Source organism: Leopardus geoffroyi, chromosome B3 (genome assembly GCF_018350155.1).
Source record: "Leopardus geoffroyi isolate Oge1 chromosome B3, O.geoffroyi_Oge1_pat1.0, whole genome shotgun sequence".
NCBI classification, from domain to species: domain Eukaryota; kingdom Metazoa; phylum Chordata; class Mammalia; order Carnivora; family Felidae; genus Leopardus; species Leopardus geoffroyi.
Genome location: NC_059337.1, coordinates 45,062,493 through 45,087,019, shown reverse-complemented (window position 1 = coordinate 45,087,019; position 24,527 = coordinate 45,062,493).

Below are 24,527 nucleotides of genomic sequence, written 5' to 3'. Positions count from 1 at the left end.
AAAGGTCAGCCATTTTCAGTGTTTTAATTATATGTACAAACCCATGTGTACATATATGCGTAAATCAGGCAGTGAAAGAAGATACTAAGGGACAAGTGAAAAGGAGGGGGGGGGGGAAGGAAAGGGAGGAAAAGGAAAGGAGAGAAGGCAGAGGGAGCCCACAAAGAGGAAGGTAGGGAGAGAGATGGCAGAAGGAGAAGGGGGCAGGGAGGCAGCGGAGGAGCACAGGTTCAGAGTAGAATCCCAGCACCGCCACCTGCATCAATTACTCTTCCAAACTCGGCCTCGGTTTCCTCATCTGTAAAATGGGATGAGAAAGTCTACCCCGCAATGGTTTTCGGAGAATTAAATGAGCTCCGCTGTGTCCAGATGAGCCCCGCGCGCCAGCTCCGTGAGCGTCCGACGCCAGGCTGTCCGGTGTGTGTGTGGGGGGGTGGGGGGGGGGGGTGGGCTGGGGTTGGTTTACGTGCCTTTTTCAAAGAACACAGCTTCTCCACTGTGTGTGGCCCGCGTTTGGCCTCTCCCGACAACCGAGCCCAAGCATCCACCCACCTCAAAAGACAGCCCCGGGCCGGGCACCGGGGCGTTCCGCTGCAGAGGGGGCGCGCGCCGAGCGTTCACTCCAGCGGTTCCACCCGCCGGGCGGCAGCGCGCCGCGGAGGCGCGCGCGCAGCCACCAATGAACTTCCCACAAAGACAGTTTGCTTCACCCGGATCCCAATCCATAACCTTTACTGGTCTCTGTAGAGTCATTACGACCATTAGGCTGTGGACTCAGCACTGCTTTAGCTCTTAAGTTAATACAACCGAGACTTTTTTACTTTCCTATTGGGAAGGAGCATGTGCAATTTTAGTGATTTCTTAGATCATTCCATAAGTAAATCAAATATTCTTTCAAGCCCAGTTATCAAAATTGTGTCCTTTGATACCACGTCTTCCATCAAACTGCAGTAATCCAGATCAACACATTTTAAACCTCTGCTATCTCCTAATATCATCCCTACTAGATACAGTAATTAAATTTGTACTTTTTTTTACAAGTCGTACTCAATAAATCTGAATAAATTAACAACGCATTACTAAGACTGCTACATTAAATTTGCATAGTGCATTTAATGAATATGCAGCTGCAAGTGAAAAGGTCTGCTACTGCGAACCTTCTACATTAGCATAACTACTTCCAGCATGTTTCTTAAATAATGCACTCATTTGCACATCACTGACTTGGCTAATTCTAACTTCAGTCAGGGTAGCCTTGTAATTAAGACTCTTGCTTTAATTTTTAATGAAGTTTATGTTACATCAATCCTGACAGTAATGAGGGGACATGGAAACAAAAAGGCTGCTAATAATTAAATTCACAAACCAGTTTGAGGGATAATAATTCCTGAGGAGAAATTACATGACTAATTATTAATTAAATATTCATACTATTGCACAGCCATCTCACTTAACTGCTCTTCTTGTTGGTAATAATATTGAGATGTGGATGCCTTTTGCCAACCATTCTGAGTTTAAGGTCTCTGGTTAATTTTAGTGCGCCATTAATCAATATGACACAAAAAATAAAATTGTTTTAATTGGTATCATTTTATTGTGTCTAAATATTACTACAGTTGGTTTAGTTTGTGGAGAATTAATCTAGTTAGTCGGTGCCTGTTTTATGGAAACATAAATCCAGTTTATATCCATAAACATCTAATGGCAGGACAACTTGACCTTTTTTTTCGTAACATTACTGTTTACAGATAATTACACCAACTCTTTAAAAGGTTATTTAATGGCTTTGCATTCATCACAGTAAAATGAAAAACATGCAATATTATTTAACTCCAGCCTGTTCTGAGAAGGTCTCTGAGACCCCCATTTACCCCCGCTGAAAAGTAAGCAATATTAATGTGTGGGTTTTTAGGAAACGTATGAGAGCTTTCTTTGAGTGTGTACAAACAGATTTCCATGTTTGGGTCTGGATATTTGAATGTCTAATTCATAACTGAGATGGGGTCTGGGAAGGAAGGAAAAACCTATCCCACTGTCACAACTTTCCACCGCAGAAAAACATGAGGACGGCGGTTTGAGGATTCTGGCTATCAGAAATGGCAACAATTTCCCTACAAAATCCAGTAAACAAACATTACAAAACCAGAGAAGTTCCTATGATGAAGCCTAATTGGCTGCAATATTTATTGCGTGTAGACACGCTTATTTTTTTTTTTTTCCTTCCATTTTCTAAATGGTATTTAGGTATCTGCATTTATAACAAGGAAGTCCCCATCTGTGGGCAAGTTTAGCAAGGACAAGAAAAGATTTACAATATTTAAATGGATAACATTAATCATTACATTAAAACAGATCATGGCATTTGTTTAAAGCTCTGATAAATTCCGGACAAGATGCTTCATGGAGACCCTTATGCATCTTACAAAATTAAATAGACACAGGAAAGGGACCTTTTTATCCTGCAGGGGCATTTGGAAATTCTGAGCCAGGGCAAGCATTTCATTTCATTTTTCTGATAATTCAAAACTAGTTGTTTCATCGAAGTGAACTAAGTCTGTGACCATAAACCATGGGGCAAGGATCGCCCTCAGCTACTCTTGTCACTTTACTACAAACTGGGCCAGATGTGTAACGCTCCCTTTTAATAAATCTTAAAAATCTTTTTAATTTTCCTTTTTCATTTACTCTCTTAAACTAACACCTGAAGGCAATTTGAAAAGACCACTCACCATGAAATAGTTTACTGGCATGGGTCAGCATAAAGATGTCACAGCAAGTCCTGGGTCCCTGGCCCTGCTTTTTGACTCCTTCATTTGAGGAAGTCTTTCTATGTGAGAAACCCTACTTGAATAGCAGAAAGTCCTCCAAACTGGGTGAAGTGAAGAAGTGACCAGGTTTGCTGGCAAAACTCTGGGGTACTTGCTGGGGAGGAACCTGAAGAGTCCCGTCTCTTTCTTTCATTGCAAGTGCAAGTTGTACCTGTCCCAGGTATGGTAGGTTGAGGAAACCATCCAGCACCAAAGAGACCAGCTGATCAGAAGGACCCTATCATCTCCTTTCAGAGAAACAGCCAGAATGCCAAAAAAGCTAGGGGTTGGAAGCCAGACATACCTAGATTCTAATCTCCCTTGGCTTTAGTGAATAGCTTTAGTAAGTTCATCTCTCTGAATCATAATTTTCTTTTCCGAATAGAGATAATCCTGTCCCCTTGGCAAGTTGTTGGGAAAATTAGTCACACATGAAAATGCTTAGCACTGTGCCACGTTCATGAGAGACCCACAAGAATGCCAGTGATTGTTATCATTGTTATTTCTTCCAAGGGAGATTGTCAGAAATTTCACCATTAGAGAGTCACTCCTTTGGAATAAACACCACCATTTTAGGCTTCTTTTTAAAAATGCAAATTGTGTAACTTAAAAAGGGATACCAGAGAAAGCCAGAGCTGGTCACCAAAGCCTTATGCGAGTTAATGTACCAGCTCCATTTTTTCTGCAACAGGGGCATATGAGGCAATAATTGAGAAGTGGGTAAGAGTCATGGAGGAAGGAGTGTTGAAAGGAAAAAGGAGGATGTAGAAAGGTGAGGTGGAAATGGTGAGGAAAAAAGGTTATATATGTCTAGGCTGGTTAATCACCAAGGTACAATATCAGGAACTTCAAGGAAAAACAAAAACCCACCCTTTGGATGTAGATTTCAATAAACTTCAGCTTTAGCCCTGCAAAATCATAACTATTAAGGGCATGATGACCATGCATCCCTATTCTCAAACAGTTTAATTTTGGTTATTCTGTCTCATATCTATCAGGACTTGGCTGGCGAGGTAGTCTATATCATAAGTTCTCCCCATCTAAAGGTCCAATTTGTGATGGTCCAATTCCAGGAAAAAAAAAAAAAGAGCATACTGTCTCAGAAAATACTTAACGAGCATCATCAGATACCTGTCTTAAATACCAAGTACCCAAAGGACAGAGCCTTTTCTCCCACCTCTCTTTTCCATACTCCATACTAAATGTCTAAGAAAGCACCACACAGATCCTTACCTGCAGCCATACCAGGTTCTAGCAGCTGGAGGAAAATTTCTGGTGTCTCGTTCTCTCTGGCCCTTTTCTAGGAAGACACGGAATGAAGAAACCTCAGATTTTGAGTTAGACAAATTCCAGCTCCTTTACTTTACTAGCTGTGTGATCTGGGTAACTTGGCTGACCTCACCAAGCCTCATGTGTAACATGAGGAGAGCGCCATGCACCCTCCAGGATGAGGTTGAGAGTCAAGTGATGTATGTATGAGAAGGCTCAAGGGCACAGTGACTGTACATAGCAATCCCTTCTCTCTATCCCAGAATCAAGCCAAAATCTCCTTATGGGGCATGACGACTCATTGCTGGGGGAGGTTAACATACAGATTTCAAAGTTCCAGATTCTCGTTCTGGGATGTGATATTCACCGTGTTTTTTTCTTCTTGATCAATCCTCCCAGATTTTACAGGTCAGCTCTTATTCTAATTCTGCAGTCCAACAGTCTGCCTAAATCATTGTGAGGATTAAAAGAGTTCGTATTTGTAAACCAACAGTGTCTGCCACATAGTAAGTGTAAATAAAAAATTTTAAACCAAGCTCTAACAGCCTAACCTCTAAAAACCTATCCATTCTCATTTGTACTCCTCCAGCATACTTCATCATCACTAAAGGGCAGACATACATGCAATTTCCTATCTCTGTGCCTTTGCAAATGCTGTTTTCTTTGCCTTGAATGACTTTCTCTTTCTTCTTGACTACCTATTGAACTCTTATTCATGAGAATAAACCCACCTAAACACCTACTTCTTCCACAAAGGCTTCCTTCATATTTCCTTCTCTCTTGTCACCTTCTTTCCTATGCTTCTTCTATATTGTGCTCACATTTCGGTTATACTTTGCACACCATACTATAAATAATCTATTTACACTTCTACTGGGGAAGGACTGTGCATGACCTTTGTGCCCCAGTTCCTAGTACACTGCAAGGCATATACTGGCACTCCTCAGATTATTGGTTGAATCACTTGAATTTATGTGACAAACAGCAATTCCATGATAATATTTATAAGCCTTCAATACACTTTTCACAACAATGGAGTACTTAGTGAACAAAGCTTTTTTTTTTTTTTTTTTTTCCTAATCAAGAGGCAAGAAGTCCATGCTAAGATGAGAGTAGAGATAGAGATGAGAAGAGGTGGAGAAGAAAGTGATTGGTTAATTATGAATGGCTATTTCCCACATGACAGGATCAATTCAGGATGAACTATTCGTTGGCGTTATCGACAGTTATTTGGTAACAAATCTAAAATTCCTGTCTGAATTTTAATTAAAAGACCCACTAAATACCCCACGTCAGTTGGCACATATGTACAATTTTTTGTTCACAGTTATAAAATTATCTGTCATAATGTTGAGAATCACCTGGACCCAAAAGGCTGTAATGCAGGCTATAATGTTGACATCCTTCCTCCTTCAACAAATTGACATGTGGTATTTCTCATCATAAGGCAGGTCCCTCAGTGTCAAAGTCACTGGGCATGGGGAGTACTCATTGTGGCTATAGCTTCACTTGGGCAACCTCCCACTCTGTTCCTGGCCTCTTTACTCCTGCAGTCAAAAAAATACAAACGATTCCAACTTTGCTCACCTCTCCCTGCCTTGTCTTTCTCTCTATACAGCCCTGTTGAAATTCACACGTTGTGTGAAATTTCCTAATTTAATTCATTTATATATAACTGACTTCTGTACCTTTCCCTCCTCCAGTACAACTATTCCTCCCTCTGATCAATCCATCCCATGCTGCCCTCCTTCCTTTATTCACTCTTACAAAAGTATTTTCTTATTTTATTTCATAATTTTTGTAATACCATTTGTAATGGTTGTACCATGTATGCTAGGCTGTCATAATTTACTTAAATATCCTTTCATTGGTTGAACACTTGGGTTATCCTAATTCTTCACTGTTAGGAATGGTACTATAATAAACATTTTGGAGCACAAAACATTTTTTAAACTTTTACTATATTTTTTCCCTTAGAATAGAGTCCAAACAGTAGAGAATTTGATATTTTATTCCCTTGGGGAAAAAGCTTTATCTTCCGCTAAAGATCAGGCATTTCACACATATTCGTGAATGTATTAGATTTTTTGTGTGTGAGGGGTAACAGAAATGATAACATCTCAAAGGGCATTTTCTCTAGTTCTCCTTTCTTTCTCTCCCTTACTTTGTTTTCTCCTCAGAATCTACTTAGAAGTCAAAACAGAAACGCCAAAGCACAAGTCTTAGCATGGTCAGTGGTGTCGTTTGAACATGATAGTTATGGGCAAGTTACTTCACATCTTTACCAGATCCTCCCCTTTGGTAAGATCGTCTCAAGATCTCATCCAGTGCTAAAGATCTTTGAATCCTCAAACCTGTACTTATCCTGTTTTGACCCAGCCCTCCTTCTTCCAGGCACCCCTCCCTGCTTTCATAACCAGCAACTAAAAATGTTCAACCTGTTATAACTGAGTAAATAAGTAAATAACTAGATAAGTAAACTACTTTTAAGAAAAACACTGAGTATGTGCTTCATTACACCCAAGTTCCTTTTCTACTTCTTCCACCTGGATAGGTAGGTAAATTAAGGTTCCATAAGGTTTTCGGTAAAGCTGACAATGTCTACTTTTATAAGACATGGCATCTCATTTTATTTTGCTAATGTACTCCTATACCCTAAAAGGTTTAGGATTAAATTCTCAGAATGGTTCTGCCTTTGGCAGTCTTAGTTTTTCGGGGCCAGAGAAATCATACCCGTCTCCCATTTTGCAGATTGAGGCAATGAAAATAATTCCCAGTTGCCTAGCATTTTATGATTTGAAAAGCACTTCTACATATGTTTTACCACTTATTCTTCCACATAAGTCTATGAGTTAGGTAGTATACATGTGCCTGTCCTTATTTTATGAAGGAGGAAACAGACTTTCGAGTTACCTTAGACATGAGAGCTAGGTCTCTTGAACTTGGATCCAATGACTCCAGATTCAGTGTTCTTTTTCTAACATAGACCTACCTAGAAAGCAACCAAAGACACCAAGTCAACCAGATGAACTAGCATTTGTAAACTTCAGAGACCTTAGGAAATAAGATGTTCTAATTTGGACAAATGTATGGTTCTTTCCAAGATTAATTAGAAAACAGTTTTGCTTTCCTCTGTTAAACATGAACCTATATAAACAAGAAAGACAATAATTTACATAATTTAACTTAAAAATACCTATTGAGAATTCACTATGTGCTACCATGTGTTAAATACATTATATGAGGGGCGCCTGGGTGGCGCAGTCGGTTAAGCGTCCGACTTCAGCCAGGTCACGATCTCGCGGTCCGTGAGTTTGAGCCCCGCGTCGGGCTCTGGGCGGATGGCTCAGAGCCTGGAGCCTGTTTCCGATTCTGTGTCTCCCTCTCTCTCTGCCCCTCCCCCGTTCATGCTCTCTCTCTGTCCCAAAAATAAATAAACGTTGAAAAAAAAATACATTATATGAATTATTATCTCAATTCCTCTTTATGTAGCAGATCTTTGAGGAAGGGACCAATACTATTCCTATTTTTTGGATAAGCAAACAGATTTGGAGAGGCTACTAATTTGCCTGAGTCACACAGCAGATGTGGCAGAGTCAGGATTTACATCTGCATCTGTTTAACTTGATAGCTGGGGTTTATAGGCATGGTTCTACATGGTCTCTCCCAATTTCTCACGACTGAAAATCAGATTGCAGGATCAAATGACGAACTTGAATACTCTAATTAGGGTTGAGAATGGGTTGGGAGATGGTATTAAGCACCACATTGGTCCTATCAAGTACCTGACTCCTTTCTCACTATTCCCTCCAACACCTGTAGAGACAAGATGGGTGCCTAGAATCTTCAAGGGAAGCCATTTTACTAGTTTTGGCCAGCTCTGATAGTTAAAAATGTCTTCCTTATATTGGGCTAAACCTCAGCTACTGTTGGCTTCCACCCACTGATCCTATTTTAGCTTTGAAACTCCAAAGGAAAAAAAAAATCTAGTATTTCATGTAACATGAAGTTGAGACAATCATAGTATGTCCTTTGAGTCACTTCTCCAATGACATAATTTCAATGTCACTATTCCAATGAATATATGGGTTTTAAACGAAACATGATTCTCTAGATGAGGTCAGCCTAGAAAAAACAGGATTATGAACTGCCCTCTTCTAAATACTCAAAATCTGGGGCACCCAGGTGGCTCAGTGGGTGGAGGACCCGACTGATTTCGGCTCAGGTCATGATCTCATGGTTCGTGAGATAGAGCCCCATGTTGGGTTCTGCGCTGACAGCATGGAACCTGCTTGGGACTCTCTCTCTCCCTCTCTCTCTCTTTCTCTCTCTCTCTCTCAAAATAAATAAATAAACATTAGAAAATAAATAAATAATCTAAATCTGCCAAAGATACCTACTAGCTTTCTCGCCCCCATTCTGCTAGGTCATACTGAGTTCATAACCTACAAAAACCCTATACCCATGTCACAGAAGGTGCTAATGAATTATGTATCCTCAATGCTGTACTTCTGTGATGTCTTCTCCAGACCAAATGCAAATGTAAACTTTTAATTTCCTTGTATTACTTTATGTCGGGCTAAAGTGCGTTTGGCTCATGAATCCTTAAGCTGCTAAGATTCTCAGACAGTTTCATTTGGGTCATCGGAAGAGAAATCTAATTCAGCCTTTGTAATGGCCACATCATGGTCTCTAGAATTAATGAGTCACAGTTTATCTAGTATCCCCTTACTGACAGAAATAAAGACATTTGTCTTGTTTCTAATTTGTTTGGCCTCTGTAAGCAATGCTACAAAAAATGTACTTGTGCATATATCCTCACATACTGGTGTTTTATTTGAAAAAAAAAACAAAAAACCAAAGAGTCTAAAGCAGCAGGTTCTAGGTCAGAGGGTGTATGCAATTGTAATACCACTGGGTATTACCTTCACAGTTATGCTGCAAGTAGGAAGAGCTCGAAATAGATTAAGAAAAAAATAGGAGAGCAAAACAAGTCTTTGAATTTTCATATAACATACATATACTGCTTTGCTAGTCAGGGGAAAAAAGTGTAAAAGAGCTAGTGAAAAATTATCTTAAATCTTTTGGTTAATAACCCTGCCTAAATAATCATCTCTTTCTCTGCACTCCTGAAGTATTTACTATTTACAACACTCACTATTTGTTCCACTCCTGAGTCAATTACCACCAACCCCTCTATTGTAATAATGACCACCAACCCCTCTATTGTAATAATGAGCTGTCATTCAAGACTTTCATTGCCATTCACATCTTCAGGACCAAAGAGCTCAGGCTTGGAGTCAAACTCACCAGGGCTCAAATTCCAGGCATTTACCCATGTACCAAGTGTGCGGTTTTGAGGCATTACTTAGAAGCTCTAAGTTTCAGCTTCTTCATCTGTAACATGGATGCAATGCTTTACCTGCAAGTTTTCAGAATTAACAACAAAATGTACGTAAAGCCCCTGGAAGTTGGTACCATACTACTACTGGTTAGTTAATAAGTGTACATACTACCACCACAGTCACAGCTAGCATTAATTGAACACTTATGCGCTGGATACTTTGCAAAGCACTCTGCATGAAGGATCTTACTTAAAACTAAAGGTGTAAAATCACACAAGTAGCCACTCAATTCGTAATTTCAGAGTAAGGTAGCTACTATTAGGACTCCTATTTTATAGATGAGAAAAGAGGATCAGAGAGGTTAAAGTAAGTTCTCTAAGGTCACACAACTAGTAAGTTAGAATAGGGACTGGAACCCAGTCCAACTATAAAGACTTCACTCAATGAATAGCGATCATCATAATTACCACTAATCTTACTGATTGCCTTAACTCACAAGGCTTCAGCCATGAGACTTCATGAAACCTCAGGATGTCTACTAGAAGAATGAATGAGTGGATGGTCTAGACCCATTTTAGGCTGTAACCAGCACCCGTGTCCCAACAGGTTAGAGCAGCCTAGGCAGGCATCATACCCCTCCACAGAGTCTAGCCATGGAGTGGAGACAGAGGGTGCCAGAGCCTGACAGTGAACGTATCTGATGTGCCAGAAGGTGGCAGTGTGGTGGTGCCTGGAGAGGTTTAACCAAAACTAGACTGGAGCCACTAACTGGGGTCAGTGAGATGGCTCAGTGTCAGAGGAGAGGGATTTGGGAAGGTTTACTGCGTGCATGAGGGCACTTCAGTCCTTCTGGGCTTAGGGTTTAAATCAGAAACAGGGTAGCTCAGTGGTGATGACATGATCATGGCGGGGGTCAGAGAGGACCACAGCTCTGGGACCATGGTGCCTTGGGGGCTCACCCCACAGATTCACAGCTTGAGGACCCCAATATCCCGCCAAGGGCCGTGGTGTAGCCAATAGCTCACAGGCCTCCGCGTCTACTATCAAGGAAAACTGGGAGTGGAAGGACCCTGTATTCATTTGGTGGATTCAAATTCTACACTGGCCTTAGCCATGATTCCAGAGGATCTGCGGACATCTCACACTGGTTTCTGTACCCTTTATTTTGTGTTCTAGCAGAAGATTTTGCCTCTTAAAATCTTTCTCTTGATTCAAAAGAATACATCAGTTCAAAATTAAAACCAAAGGACATGCCACATATCCCAGATGAACAGCAAGGACAAGCCTTTCAAGTCTACTTTTTCTATGGCAGCTTTGCCTTTGATCTCTGCACCAGTTCCCGTATTTTCCTAATCTCTCACTTGCTCTCACTCTCTTCCTCTTCGCTCTTACATTTCAGAAAACTGCAGCATGTGAACCTCTGTGTGTGTGTCTCTGTAAAGCATCCACTTATATAACTCTTCCATCCGTTATCTAAAATATGTCACTGTACTCAGCTTGGTAATGTTTTTAGGCTTACATTTACACTCAACACTTGAGAAGTATCACAGTAAGCCTGTTGAAACTTCCAATGTAAAAGCTCAGAAATTCTAATAAGCACTAAACTACACTCACAAATAAAAACATTCCTCCGAATCCTCTGCTGAAGGATGCAGGGCAAATAATTAGAACAATAGAGAGTCTATCTCCCCAGGTGAAACCAATTTCTGTTCTCTCCACAGGTTTTCATTAAATGCCAGGTTAGGTGCCAGAGGCAAGAGCAGAAATCCTTTCCTAGCCACTTGCTAGCTGTGTCAAGTTGGGATCTTGCTGATCTTTCAGAGCCTTGCCTAAAATGGGGGTATTCAGGGCCACCTGGGTGGCTCAGTCGGTTAAGCGTCTGACTTCAGCTCAGGTCATGAGCTCACAGTTTGTGAGTTCAAGACTTGCACTGGGCTCTGCACTCAACGTATAGAGCCTGCTTGGGATTCTCTCTCTGTCTCTCTGTCTCTCTCTCTCTGCCCCTCCTGACTTGCGTGTGTGCTCTCTCTCGCAAAGTAAATAAACTTTAAAAAATTAAAAAAATAAAATGGGGGTATTTGAAACCTCATGCAGTGATCAGGAGGACCGAATGCCATGGCATACCTGAAGAGGACAAAGCTGTCATAGGCCTGACAACTGACAGCCTTCTCTTCCTTTTTCTTTGATGGTAATTGTGCCTCCATTAGCTTTCAAGATAGGGACCTCTGTTACCACTTCTGAATCGGCCCCTTGGTAGAAAAAGACTCAGAACTAGGACCCTTGTGTGGCTCTACCACTCACTGGATTGTCCCAGGAAAGTCACCTTTATCTTTTCACCTCAGTTTCTTTATCTCAGAGCCATGGGGTTTGATCAGATGATGACAAATGTCTCTTCTCAGTGTATGATTTGGGGTTTAACCTTTTAATCCGGTAGCACACCTTTGTGAATTATCTGAACCAGTGAAGAAGACACAGCAGCATTTCTTTTTCTGAATTGGCAGATTATCTATCTGCTGGGTTCTGACTCATCTGTCTTGTTTTTTTTTTCCTTCCTGCTTTGTTCCATGCTCTCCAAGTGATGATCTCATTTAATTCTTGCAAGAACCTTAGGAGCTGGGTCAGGCAGATATCATTGTCTGGCATCATTTCACAGATGACAGTTAAACCCTGGGAGGCTGGAGAGATCTGCCTAGATCACTCAGGTAGTTGGAGAGGTTTTCTGGACTCTGAAGACCAGTGATTGTGCAGGAAACCCAGTGGACCCAGAGACACACTGTCACCACTGCATCCACGTTTGTCACAGCCACTGTGATCTCTTGCCAGGGGTTGATAATAACTGAATAACCAGTCCCCCTCCTTGCATCCTTCCCCACAAATAGTTGCTTCTCAACTAGAGCCAGAGTGATGCTCTAAAAATGTAAGTCAGAGCATGTTCCTCCTCTAGGGGAGGAGGCCCCCTCTAGGGGCTCCCATCCCACTCACTATCAATCCTTGCACTGGCCCCAGACCCCACGTGTCCACCTGTCTGCCCACCCTTCCTCCCACACACAACTGCCTCACTCCACTCCAAACTCATGAGTCTCCTTACTGGTCCTTGCACACGTCAGGCACCCTCAGGACCTTTGCACTGCAGTTCCCTTGACCTGAAATGACCTCCCACAGAGATATGTGCACCATCATTCCTTTATTTCCTTTAGGCCTCTGCATAAATACCACCAAATTAGGAAGGTCTTTCCTGGGGTGATGGAGTGGCTCAGTCAGTTAAGCATCCAACTCTTGATTTTGGCTCAGGTCATGATTTCACTGTCATGAGACTGAGTCCGTGTCGGTTTGGTCTCTGCGATGACAGTGCAGAGCTTACTTGGGATTCTCTTTCCCTCTCTCTGCCCCTCCCCCACTTATGTGCCCGAGTCTGTGCTCTCTCTCTCTCTCTCAATATAAATAAACTTTTTTTTTTTTTTAACAGAAGGGTCTTTCCCAGCCACCTGTAAAAGTTATACTCCTAATAATCTTTACCTTCTAGTATTTTTCCCCATAGCAATTAGGGACCTGTTAGTATATATCATTTACTTTTTAAATGTTACTACTCATTGTCTATTTCCTCCTCTAGAATGTATGCCCCCTAAGGGCAGGGTGTTTGGTGACATTTTGCAAGTGCTTAGAACTGTTCTGACACACAATAAATGTAGGATAAATATTTGTTGAATGGATGAATGAACCAAATCAGGGCACAGAAGTATGGCCTGAGAAATATTGAAGAACAAGTGAAAATTACTTATTTGCCAAGCTAAATAAAGGAACTGCTTACCAGAAAACAGGCATGTTACCAGAGCCCAAGGGTGAGGCTTTAGTTCACTCCTCACAGGTGGCCTGGGCTTTATTCAGTGGGAAGAATTCATATGGAGGTTACTGAACCCAGTCAAATTAAGAGGAGATTGCATTCAAAATGGATGAGGCTCAGCAGTTAGGGTATGATCATATGCGTGTATCTCTGTACTTGGGCACACGTTTTTTCCCTCGGCTTTCAATGCCTCCTCCCTCTTCATCCTCAGCCCCCAACCTGGGGAACTCCTATTCAGCCTCCAAGGCTGGTTCTAACATGGGTTTTCCTGACCCCACAGGCTGAATTAGCTGGTTCCATACCTATACTCACTTGTTTGTGTTATAGTTATTGGCCTATAATATTCTTTATTCTTCCTTGATAAAGTATGACTGCTAGGGTCACACTTTTAGTGCTATCACTGGGATGTCCCAGCAAACCAGGACAATTGCTCACCCTAAGTGTGAGGACCCGAAGGAATCCTGTCTCACGTTTCTTTGTCTTTCCAGAGTCTAAATGGGATCTGGAGCATCGAGGGATTAGTTAAGTAGAAAATGTGCAGATGTGCACTCCAGTATTTAAAGACGGGGCTGAGTTCTTTTTGAGCCTGTTGAAGATGATCTCTGTACAGCTCAGAACAAAGTAATAAATATCAGCATGAACAAATCTTATGAGAAACAGAAGTTGCTTTCATGCTTGCCCAGCAGGCTGGTAACCGGAAGGACAGAGACTTAAAAAATGCAAATCAAATACACAGGTGGTTCTCAGCCTTTAGGATCTTGCTGCTCAACGTGTGGTACGTGGACCAGAAGCAGCTGCACATCTGAGACCTTGTCAGAATCGCAGAATTTCAGGCCCTCCCCGAAACCTACTGAATCACTACATCTTAGAAAGATCCCCAGCTGATTCATACACATAGTAAAGGTTGAAAAGCACTACTTCAGGGCACATAAGAAATGCCCAAGGACCAATGCCAACACATGCTGGCATCGCCAGCCTAACCCCTGCAAATGTTGATTTGGTAGGCAATTTTCATCCATCACAAAGATTGAGAAAAGCCAGAAGTGTCTTTATCCTATTTCCTATGTTTCTCAGAATATGATACTTGGACCACCTGTATCTGGTGTTTGCAAAAAAGACAGATTTCTGAGCAATACCCAAGAATATGGAATCAGAATCTTGGTTAGGCCCTAAAATCATATTTTCAATAAATTTCCCAGGAGATTCCTATGTATACCAGAGTTGCTGAACCTGTCCTAGGAAAAAGAATGATGGCAAGGGAATGACAGGTACTCTTGCTTTTCTGTTTTTGTTCTTTTGACCTGCCTTCAATTCCTTCATTAAAGACAAAACTGACATTTTGTGATATCACTCTTTTGAAGAACCGATCTCTCTTCTTTTCAGGCCATGTGGCTTAGATATGAGCGGAACTTCTAGAAGTAGGCACATGAATTGGGCCTGACCAATGAGAAGGCTTCCCCCTGCTCACTGTAATTGCTTCAAGGTTGGGCATGTAACTCAAACTCATTTCTAGAACTACTGGGAAAGAGGTACTCTTTCTCCTGGCTTCCTAAGCTGTAGCATGTGAGTCTTGAGCTGCTGGCAGTCTTTGCTAATGTTAGGGGAAGCCTGCCAACACAGAAGGAAGTAGAGGCTGATGGAGGTCGGGAAAGGTACAGAGGTAGAAACCTGCCCTTTGCAGCGCCCGGGGAGCCAGTCCTGTTGATTTAGTGCTTTAACACTGACTACAGTGCGGTTCAACATTAGGTATTAAATGAAAAATGGATTCGGGGCGCCTGGGTGGCTCAGTCGGTTAAGCGTCTGACTTTGGGTCAGGTCATGATTTCATAGTTCTTGAGTTCGAGCCCGTGTTGAGCTCTGTGCTGACAGCTCAGAGCTTAGAGCCTGCTTCGGATTTTGTGTGTGTGCGTGTGTCTCTCTCTCTCTGCCCCTCCCCCGCTTGTGTTCTGTGTCTCTCAAAAATAAATAAGCATTTAAAAAATTCAATGAAAAATGGATTCTGTTGCGAAATAATTTGTGAAATACTGCATTAAACAAATTTCCACAGAGTTCACTGCCAAGGACTTCTCAGACTCTTTACCATTACAAAGCACACTGTGAGTTTCTAAGTGGTATTTTGTGAACATGGATTTAAAATAGTCATATAGCATGTTATGGCACAGCGTCTCTTGGAAAACGCACAGGCTATTGATTTACAAAGTGTTCCTACACATATTTTATTTAATCCTTCCAAGAGTTTTTGAGGGTATCACTCTTGGTACAGGTGATGATCACAAGGCTAGAGATTTGGGGTGGATTGCCCAAGGCTGCCAACACACACCATTCCCCCCACCCCTGCCATGGCTGTCCTGGTCCCACAGGGATTAGCCACAGAGCCGGATGGAGGGTTCAAGGCATCCCCTGACTCCCGGCACTGTGGTCTTTCCAGGGTTCTCTGCGACCTGAGGTGGCATTTACTGGAATGAAAACAAGCCAAGGACAGTTGGCTGGTCTGTGTGGATACAGCAAAATTACACCGAATTATACATATGTTAATGGATGCAAACATAGTACAAATAAACTCCTGGCCTTTCTCTTTCAGGTGGCTCTTCAGAAAATCTTTATAGAGACCATTACTCCAGGAAATCTGAAGCCAGAAAGGGAGTTGCTACAGAAACAATAAAAGGAAGTCCTAACCTGTGTTTCCAGTTTAATTCAAGGTTCCCATGAGATTAAAGAAAGGGCGGTGCATAGGCTTGGAGCATCTCTTCTCCCTGAATAACATTAGTCCCTGCTGATGCTATGCCAGTATAATCAGTCGTCCCAGGGATTAGTTTTAAGGATTAAATTTTGGAACTTTTACCCAAATCAAACTCAAGAGTGCCCATCATGTGCTGAGGCTAAATCTTTCTTTCTATCAATACTTAACAGATCCAAAATGATGAAACTAGAAGTAAAATAGTGTTTTTTGATTTAAAGCCCATGATCTTTCCACTACACCACACGAGAAGGATTTAACAGGAAAGGATAAGGTTGAAATACCAGCTCCACTGAGATTTAGCTCTGTGGCCTCAGGCAAGACACACAACCTCTCTGGACCAGTTTCGTCATCTATAAAATAGGGAAAATAATGTCCTCTCTGTAGGAATATTATGGGCATAAAATGACACAAGTTATGTGAAACCGCATTTTGAAAATTATGACACACAAATGTTCTTTCTATATACTGTTTCTACTTTTCTACAACAAATAATAATGTCACAGCAGAAATAAATATGAGAGTATTAGATAGGGAAAGATGAAGATACAATAAAATTGAGGGCACCGGGTGCCTCAGTCAGTTGGGCGTCTGACTTTGGCACATGTCATGATCTCAAGGTTTGTGGGTTTGAGCCCTACATCGAGCTCTGTGCTGACAGCCTCAGAGCCTGGAGCCTGTTTCAGATTCTGTGTCTCCCTCTCTCTCTGCCCCTCCCCTGCTCTTGCTCTGTCTGTCTCTCTCTCTCTCTCAAAATAAATAAACAAATAAAACATTTAAAAAATTGAGATTCTTGGGGTGCCTGGGTGGCTCAGTCGGCTTTGGCTCAGGTCATGATCTCACAGTTCGTGGGTTCAAGTCCCACGTCCAGCTCTGTGCTGACAGCTCAGAGCCTGGAGCCTGCTTCAGATTCTGTCTCTGTCTCTGTCTCTGCCCCTCCCCTGCTCATGCACTGTCTCTTTCTCTCTCTCTCTCAAATATAAATAAACATTTAAAAAAATTTTTTAAAAATTGAAATTCTCTATCCTTCACATTGTTCTTTATCCAGGTGTTGGAAAAACAAATGCAATTATCTTCATTATCTAAGACTTGATTTGGAAAATAATGGCAGACATTTCCAAAGTTGCTCATCATTTGGAAGTGAGTTCACACCTATCATGTTGTTTCATTAATTCACACAAGATTTCCTAGTATATCCTCTGTGTCCGGCCCTGTGTTGAGAACCAGTAAAGCCTTTTCCTCATCAAACACCCACGGGGATGAAGACCAAGGTGAGGCAAGTCTCTGACAGGCACTGCCATTTCATACACAGGCGCTTCCCTGCCTTCCTAAGCCTGCCATGGAATCCCACAGTAATAGAATTTCTTTGAAACGAGTCTTTTTTTTTCTCCCACAAAGTTTCCATTAGGGTATAGTCCTGGTTTAAAATTTTTTCCTTCATTTTCTGGCCACAGGCCACATGTTTTTTAGCGCTGAGAAGAGAGCATAGTTTTCATCACTGTTATTTTGTTTTCTTATATTTTCACATATCTAATTTGGCATTCAGCATCTGCCTTTCAGCTCTCAGAACCAAGATGCAGGTGCAGGCTCTAAGACGAACTTGGCAATTCAGTTCAGCCAACACTTACCGAGTGCCCTCGAATGGGAGGCATCCGGAAACAATGGGATCTTCACCACGTGGGTCAACAACTGAGGCTGGCCACGCCCACTGCGCCGCATGGCCACGCCCATTGCAGCCTCGAGGATGCCTGAGCGCAGCCCACCAGAGAGCCTTCTGTGATGGAGCCAGCATGTAACCAAAAGGAAAACTTCAGCCTGTGTCATTACAGGTCTTTCTTTTCTGCTGGGCTATGCGCTCCGAGGAACACAGAAATCTTTTTTATTTTAATTGTGAAACATTCCCGTTAAAAAACATCCTCGTGGCTGGCATGTTTAATTGAGCTCTTGAGAGGGTGCGTCGGTGAGACTGGGGATGAATCGCCCGGAGTCCCATTGGTCTCACCAAGAACCCATTGATGCTTCATAAATCCAAGCCGGTACAAATCTAATTGAGTTACCATGCTGAATTAGCTCACATCTAAATGGCATTCATGTCTACAAATGGAATAATTAGAGTCTAGAAAATGGGATATATCAAGTGGCATCCCAAGTGACAACAGAGAGGCATTTGTATTCATTCAATCAACTGCTTAAAAAAAAAAAGCTGCTGTAAGACTTGACTTGGGCTGGATGATTAGATGCGGTGTATGCGCGCTTCGTTTTTCTTATTTTTTTAAATATTTATGTTCATTTGCAAGAGGCCCCTCTACTCATTCTTCAGATACTTGAAAAAAGAAATGTCAGGCCTGAAGTTATTTTTGATCACCTAGTTTAGAAAATAAGAAAAGGGAGTAGGGATAGTCCCATTTCAGCCTACAGATCTGTTTGTTTTCCACGATTGGAAATGGCGATCTTATATGATTCCTTTTGAGCTGTATTTTTTTTTCTCTCCTGCATTTGCTTCTAAGTACCCTGGTTAGGATGAATTCACACGGCAGGGGTGGGGGGGGGGGGAGCGCAGGTGGATTCAGCTGTGAATGCCAGACCATCCTCTATTTGAAAAATGCCTAAGTACCTAATCATAAAAAATAAAGTTCACATCTTGTCCGGAAAGAATCTCATTAAATGGTTTTATTTCCAAGTTATTTTAGTTGTGAAATTTTAGGATATTTGAATTTAATGCTTCTTTGATTAATAGTTCAACTCAGCAAATATTACAAACAGGAAGAAGGCATTTTGACTATGCAGGCTAATGGCCTCCTTCTAATTCACACTGTAGTCTTCAATCTAATTTACATGCTTAGTTTATTTATTACCCCAATTAAGTTTTGCAAATAGTTTGCAATGAGGTCCCCATGACCTCATAACTCACAATTACTCTTGGGATCTCCTGCCCACTTTGGCACGTTTTGAATAATATTGCAATATCTTCCAGGAAAGGATTGTACTTAGAAAATGATGGATGGTGATTGAGAGCATCTTGTCCATAAAAGACTGGATCTGAGATGTGTCTTTGGTCTGCTAACTAGTTCAGAAACCTAAGCATTTGGATCTTTGGGATGTCAACACTCCCTGTGGCCATCGGTTTTCTCACCCTATCCTTTGACAATGTCCATTGACTCTCTCATCAAGAGTGGGGGTGTTTCAGTGTTAGAAGTCTGTTCCTGCTGTAAGGTCAGCCCTTGTAGCACACAACATAGGACATGGTATTATTCGATGGGGGCCAGAGGATTTATGTCCCTAATTTTATTTCTACACTCCAATTTACGTTGTCCATTAAAAATTTTAACTGGTAAAATCTAAATTAAGTCTCTAGTTTAGTTCACAGTATTATTATATCAATGTTAATTTCTTAGTTTTGACAAATGTACCATGGTCATGTAAGATGTTAAATTAGAAAAAGCTGAGCGAGGCATATATAGGAACCCTGTGTACATCTTTGCAACATATATATATATATACATATATATATATATATATATACATACACATATATATATATATAATTATTTTAAAGTAAAAGGCTTAAAAAATCTTCTATCTGCAATCCTCAAACCTAGTAGTATCTTTATAAGAGTTCTCCTATGTTTATAAGAGTTCTCCACTCAAGAGTGGACCAACCTAAGCCTGTGGGTGCAGGGGGAGATTTGCAGGGAAAGGAGGAATAGGAGGGGAGCCTGATCTCAAGTCCCGGCTCTGACTTGCACCAGCTAGGGACCTTGGACGAGCCCCTTGATCTCTCTGTACCCTAATTTCCTCATCTGACTGAAGATATCATCAATAATGCCACCACTTCAGGGCTCAGAAAGGAACAAATGTGAAAATAATGACTATGCTTTAGGAAGATAAAAAACTATACACAATTTTATTAACAACTCTGATGGAGGTGAGTGTCAAGGGCAAAACTGGTGTGTGAACAATACCTTAAGATATTACAGAAATTACTAAAAGAGTCTTTGGAGCTAATTAGACCAATCTATTTTTTCAGATGAGAAACCCAAAGTGCAGAAAGTAACTTGTCTAAGGGTGATAGTCAGAAACAGAACTCACACCTTCTAATTCCCCAGCCAGTGCTCTTTTCCCTGGGTTGTGATATTTTCCAATGTTGTGTCTCCTTTCCAGTTTTTATTTGAAAAACATCCCCTCCCACAACTTCTAATATTTTATTACTATGTAATCACAATGAATTTCCAAACCAAAAGCTTGCCTTTGAAGGATGGTCGAGTTATCAATGCAGAGAAAAACTGTTAAAATAAATGCAATCAGAATACTGCACAGAAATGGAAATTCAGTCCGATGATATCCAGCTGCATAAAACCTGTCCTAGAACAACTGAGATTACACACCCTGGAATCTAAGCTCCTCTAAAACCAGAAAACCTACCCAGCTTCTCCATTTGCCCCACAGTATTGCCTCCCTGCAGTTTTGCGGGTACAAAATTTTGGGAGTCATTTTTCTCTTTTTCTGTCACTGTCTGAAGTTAACATCTTATCTGGGATCCTCTTGGGAGGAGAATTTAAGTCTGACTCATCTTCACAAACTCCCCAGCAGCTCACAGGCTGCCTGATGCCTCTCACACATCAGGTGTTCAAAACTGTTGCTTGAATGTGTCTATATGAAAGCTCTTATGATACCTTTCAAAAGATCATGTTAGGCTTCCTCAGGGTCCCAAGGAAACAGCATTTCTCTCTGCTTCTTTTACACTTGAAATCATGCAATATTAAAAGATAAATTAATCAACCTCACTGCAAGTTAGGCTAATGGATAGACTTTCCTGTATAAGTCAGATCCCAAAACAATCCTCAGAAAAGAATCTCCCCAACTGCCAGGTTATACGAGACTGCACTCTGAATATTAAATTTTCCACTGTGGATTACTATAAATTTCATTAGCATGTTTGCTATTCTAATTTGTGGATCTGTGCATGTATCACCACACTATAATTTACCTTGTGCTATTTACCCTGTGTTAACATCATCTCATATTGGCAATTCAATCCCTGAATGCTTACTTTTTGAAATAAATGATGAAAGGCAAATCAGCTTAAGATTTTGAATACCATGGGGCACCTGGGTGTCCCAGTCGGTTAAGCGTCTGACTTCGGCTTAGGTCATGATCTCACGGTCCGTGAGTTCTAACCCCATGTCAGGTTCTGTGCTGACAGCTCGGAGCCCGGAGCCTGTTTTGGATTCTTTGTCTCCCTCTCTCTCTGCCCTCCCCACTTGTGCTCTGTCTCTCTCTCTCTCAAAAATAGATAAACATTAAAAAAAACTTTTTTAAAGATTTGGAATACCATACCCAGCAAAGGTGCAGAGATATGGGAAAGAAAATTGGTTATCACGTTAAATAGGTTTTGTTAATTCCAAATGGTGGCGACACACTTGAAGAGTCTGCATCTGGCCAAAATAAATGCACCCTTCACCCGACCTCGGTAGCAGAGACCTGACATGGGAACAGTGGGTCTGTCTACTCAGATTTCAAGAGAAAAGTTTCCTTAGAACTATGATTCAACAAGGGAAAGCTTTGTGGAAGGGTCATCTTGGCTGACAATGACCGAAAGAATTGTGGTATAATTTCATGTATTAATTCCTGGATTCATTTATTCAAGAATTTGTTTATCTGAAAAGTAGAGAGATGGAATCAATAGGCAAAATGGAAGTCCCTGTCCTTGTCCAGGACAAAGAATCAAAGAATCAAAGAATCAAAAAGTTTTACGATGCACAAGGAAGGGAAGAAAAAAAAAGTAGCACTCTTTTTCAAGAAAAAAAAGTTTCTGTTGCTTTTAGCTGCACCTGACAGGGACCTAACTCAAATCACTTAATAAAAAGGACATGTTTTGCACGACGACAGCATCTTGAGTTGGGGGGCCCCTCAGCAGTTTGGGGCTATCATGAAGAGCCCTGTCCTTTCCCTCTTCGCCCTTCGCTGATGTCAGGATGTCAGCTTTGCTTTCAGACTGGCTCCCTTCATAAGCCAACAACTACAGGTTCATTTTCACGGGAAGAAGTGGGCCATTTCTCCCTCGTGTCTATTTGTAAGATAGGACATCATTTCTAGAAGCCTGAAGGAGATTTCCACTCCAGTTGCATAAAAAACCCAGCCACATGCCTTCTTCTAAACAAATCACTGGCAATAGAAAGGAGATTGATTACCAGGCTTGAATCAGCCTAATCAGGATTTGCCCTTGGGCTGTGGTCACATTCCCTGCGGAGTAGGCACCTAAACAGACTTGAGTTTGTATCTGCAAGACAGAAGGGAGGACTAGCCTTTGGTAAGTAACCCCTAGTAGAACACACTCCGCAGAATGGCAGAGGAATCATAACTCTAGGATGGGACTCCTCTACTGTGACATCTGTTAGGCAGATGCAGAGAAATCAGTGATTCTAATACCTTGTGGTTACCTTGGTAATTAGAGATACAAAGGGTGAAATGAAATTAAACTAGTAAAAGTTCTCCAAACGCTGACTTTCATGAGAATCATAAAAAGTGTTTTCACTCATGGGCTTGTACATATTGATGACAATCAGGTAGCTTCTTCTGTGAGCTTGGAAACAAAATCCATATAGTGTGTGTGACTATAAGAGAAAACAAGGAGACCGACTTTAGGAAGATCCAAAATTCAGTCAAGGTGGTCTGGGTTGCATTCCTTAAAGACGGGCCAGGGATGGGGTTATAGTTAATAAGCTATAACATAATCGACACGACTGCATCTTGTTAAGAGAAACAGCTATGTGGAGAGGGGTTTAGAAGAATCCTAAAATATTTTCAAAAGAATCCTGAAGGCAATCATTGTCAGTACCATCCATGGAATGCTGTAGGAAAGACTTCCTTGGCAAGGTAAAAATCTCTCATACTATGAGAAGCTAAGAAGCTACTGAGAAGCTCCCCTAATATCAACAATCTTCTGAATAAGTGGGCCTCTGCTAACATTTTATACAGGGAATGAAGGTACTGGGGCAGGTCTATGTGAGCAATCTGACTTCTAGACACGTAAACTTCTTGCTATGGACTGAATGTTTGTGTCCCCCACAAATTCATATGTTAAAATCCTAACACCCAAGGTGATAGAATTAGGAGGTGAGGCCTTTTGGAGGTGATTACATCATGAGGGCTCTGCCTTTAGTGCCCTTATAAAAGGGCTGAGAAAGCTCCCTGGCCCCTTCTACCCATGCCAGGTTATCGCAATGAGATGGCTGTCAAAGAGGAAGCCTGCTTTTATCAAATCCTGGATCTGCTGGCACCTTGATCTTAGACTCCTCAGCCTCCAGAATTGTAGTAAATCAATATTTATTGTTTATAAACTACTCGTCTATGGCATTTTACAGCCCAAATGGATGAAGACACTTCTCATTGCAAAACAATGAACCGACTTCCTAATACTGTAATAGACAATTAGGATTCCTGTGTGCATTCAGAGGAGGTATACACATACACACCTGAATGCCAGTTGATATCTTTTTTTTTTTTTTTCAGTTATTTTCGTCTCTCCCCAAGAGATAGATCTACTCCACAGCAGTGGATAAAAGCGAAAGAGGTAGTCCTGAATGGTGGTGAGTTTACTAAGACAAGTGTCACCGGTACAGCCTCTCAAGTGATTAGTTATTTGTTTTTGTTACTGTGATTAGGAATTCTCCAGCCTGCCAACCGGGAATTAATGAAAATATTCTGATTTTTGTTTAATAAGACAAGGAAACCCTTCAATTTTTGTGCTAAATGTCTTCAACTAACTCGACGATATATACAAAAGTTAACATCATTGAAACTTACTCAACTAAAAATTCTAGCCCATAATTTTTGTTTACGATTTTAAGGTATTTTTTGTTTTGTTTTGTTTTGTTTTTTTAAGAAGCGAGTCAGAGAAGCTTATATCAAGTGTTTGGTTTTTTGAAACCCCATTTCTGGGTTCAATAAAGATTCAGCTCAACCTCCTGCACCTCGTCCATCTCCACCCACAGGCTCAGAGATGCCAGTTCACGATGGGACCGGGTAGTGAGGGGCTCACAAATGTCTCAGGCGTCAAGGAAAAATTCAAGTACTTTCACAGGACTATACCATGGAAAAACAATCTAAGAAGCATTTCAACAAGAACTGCAACCAAAAGTGGTTCTGATTAGCTTTCAGGCAACTAATCAAAGCCCTGGGCAATCCGTTCCTAACAGATAGCTGTTCCTTATAACCATTCAGTTGTTCTTCCGCCAGATTGAAACTCTTCAGATGTGCCTTCCATTTTTTGCAAGATCTCTCCTTATTAAAACACAGTCTGTGGTGTTAATTTATTCAAATTTGCACTCTCTAGCCCCTGGCACACAGGGGCACTACTTATCAAATGGCAATGAATAGTCATCGCTAAAGGTTGTGGGGTTTCCTGTAGGGATGAGGTGTTTCTTGCCATGAACCTGCAACATGCAGGAAACCAAATGTCAAGACCAGTTCATTGATTAACTGGGAAAATTAAGTACCCCCCGCCCCCTGTCCCTCGCCCAGTACCG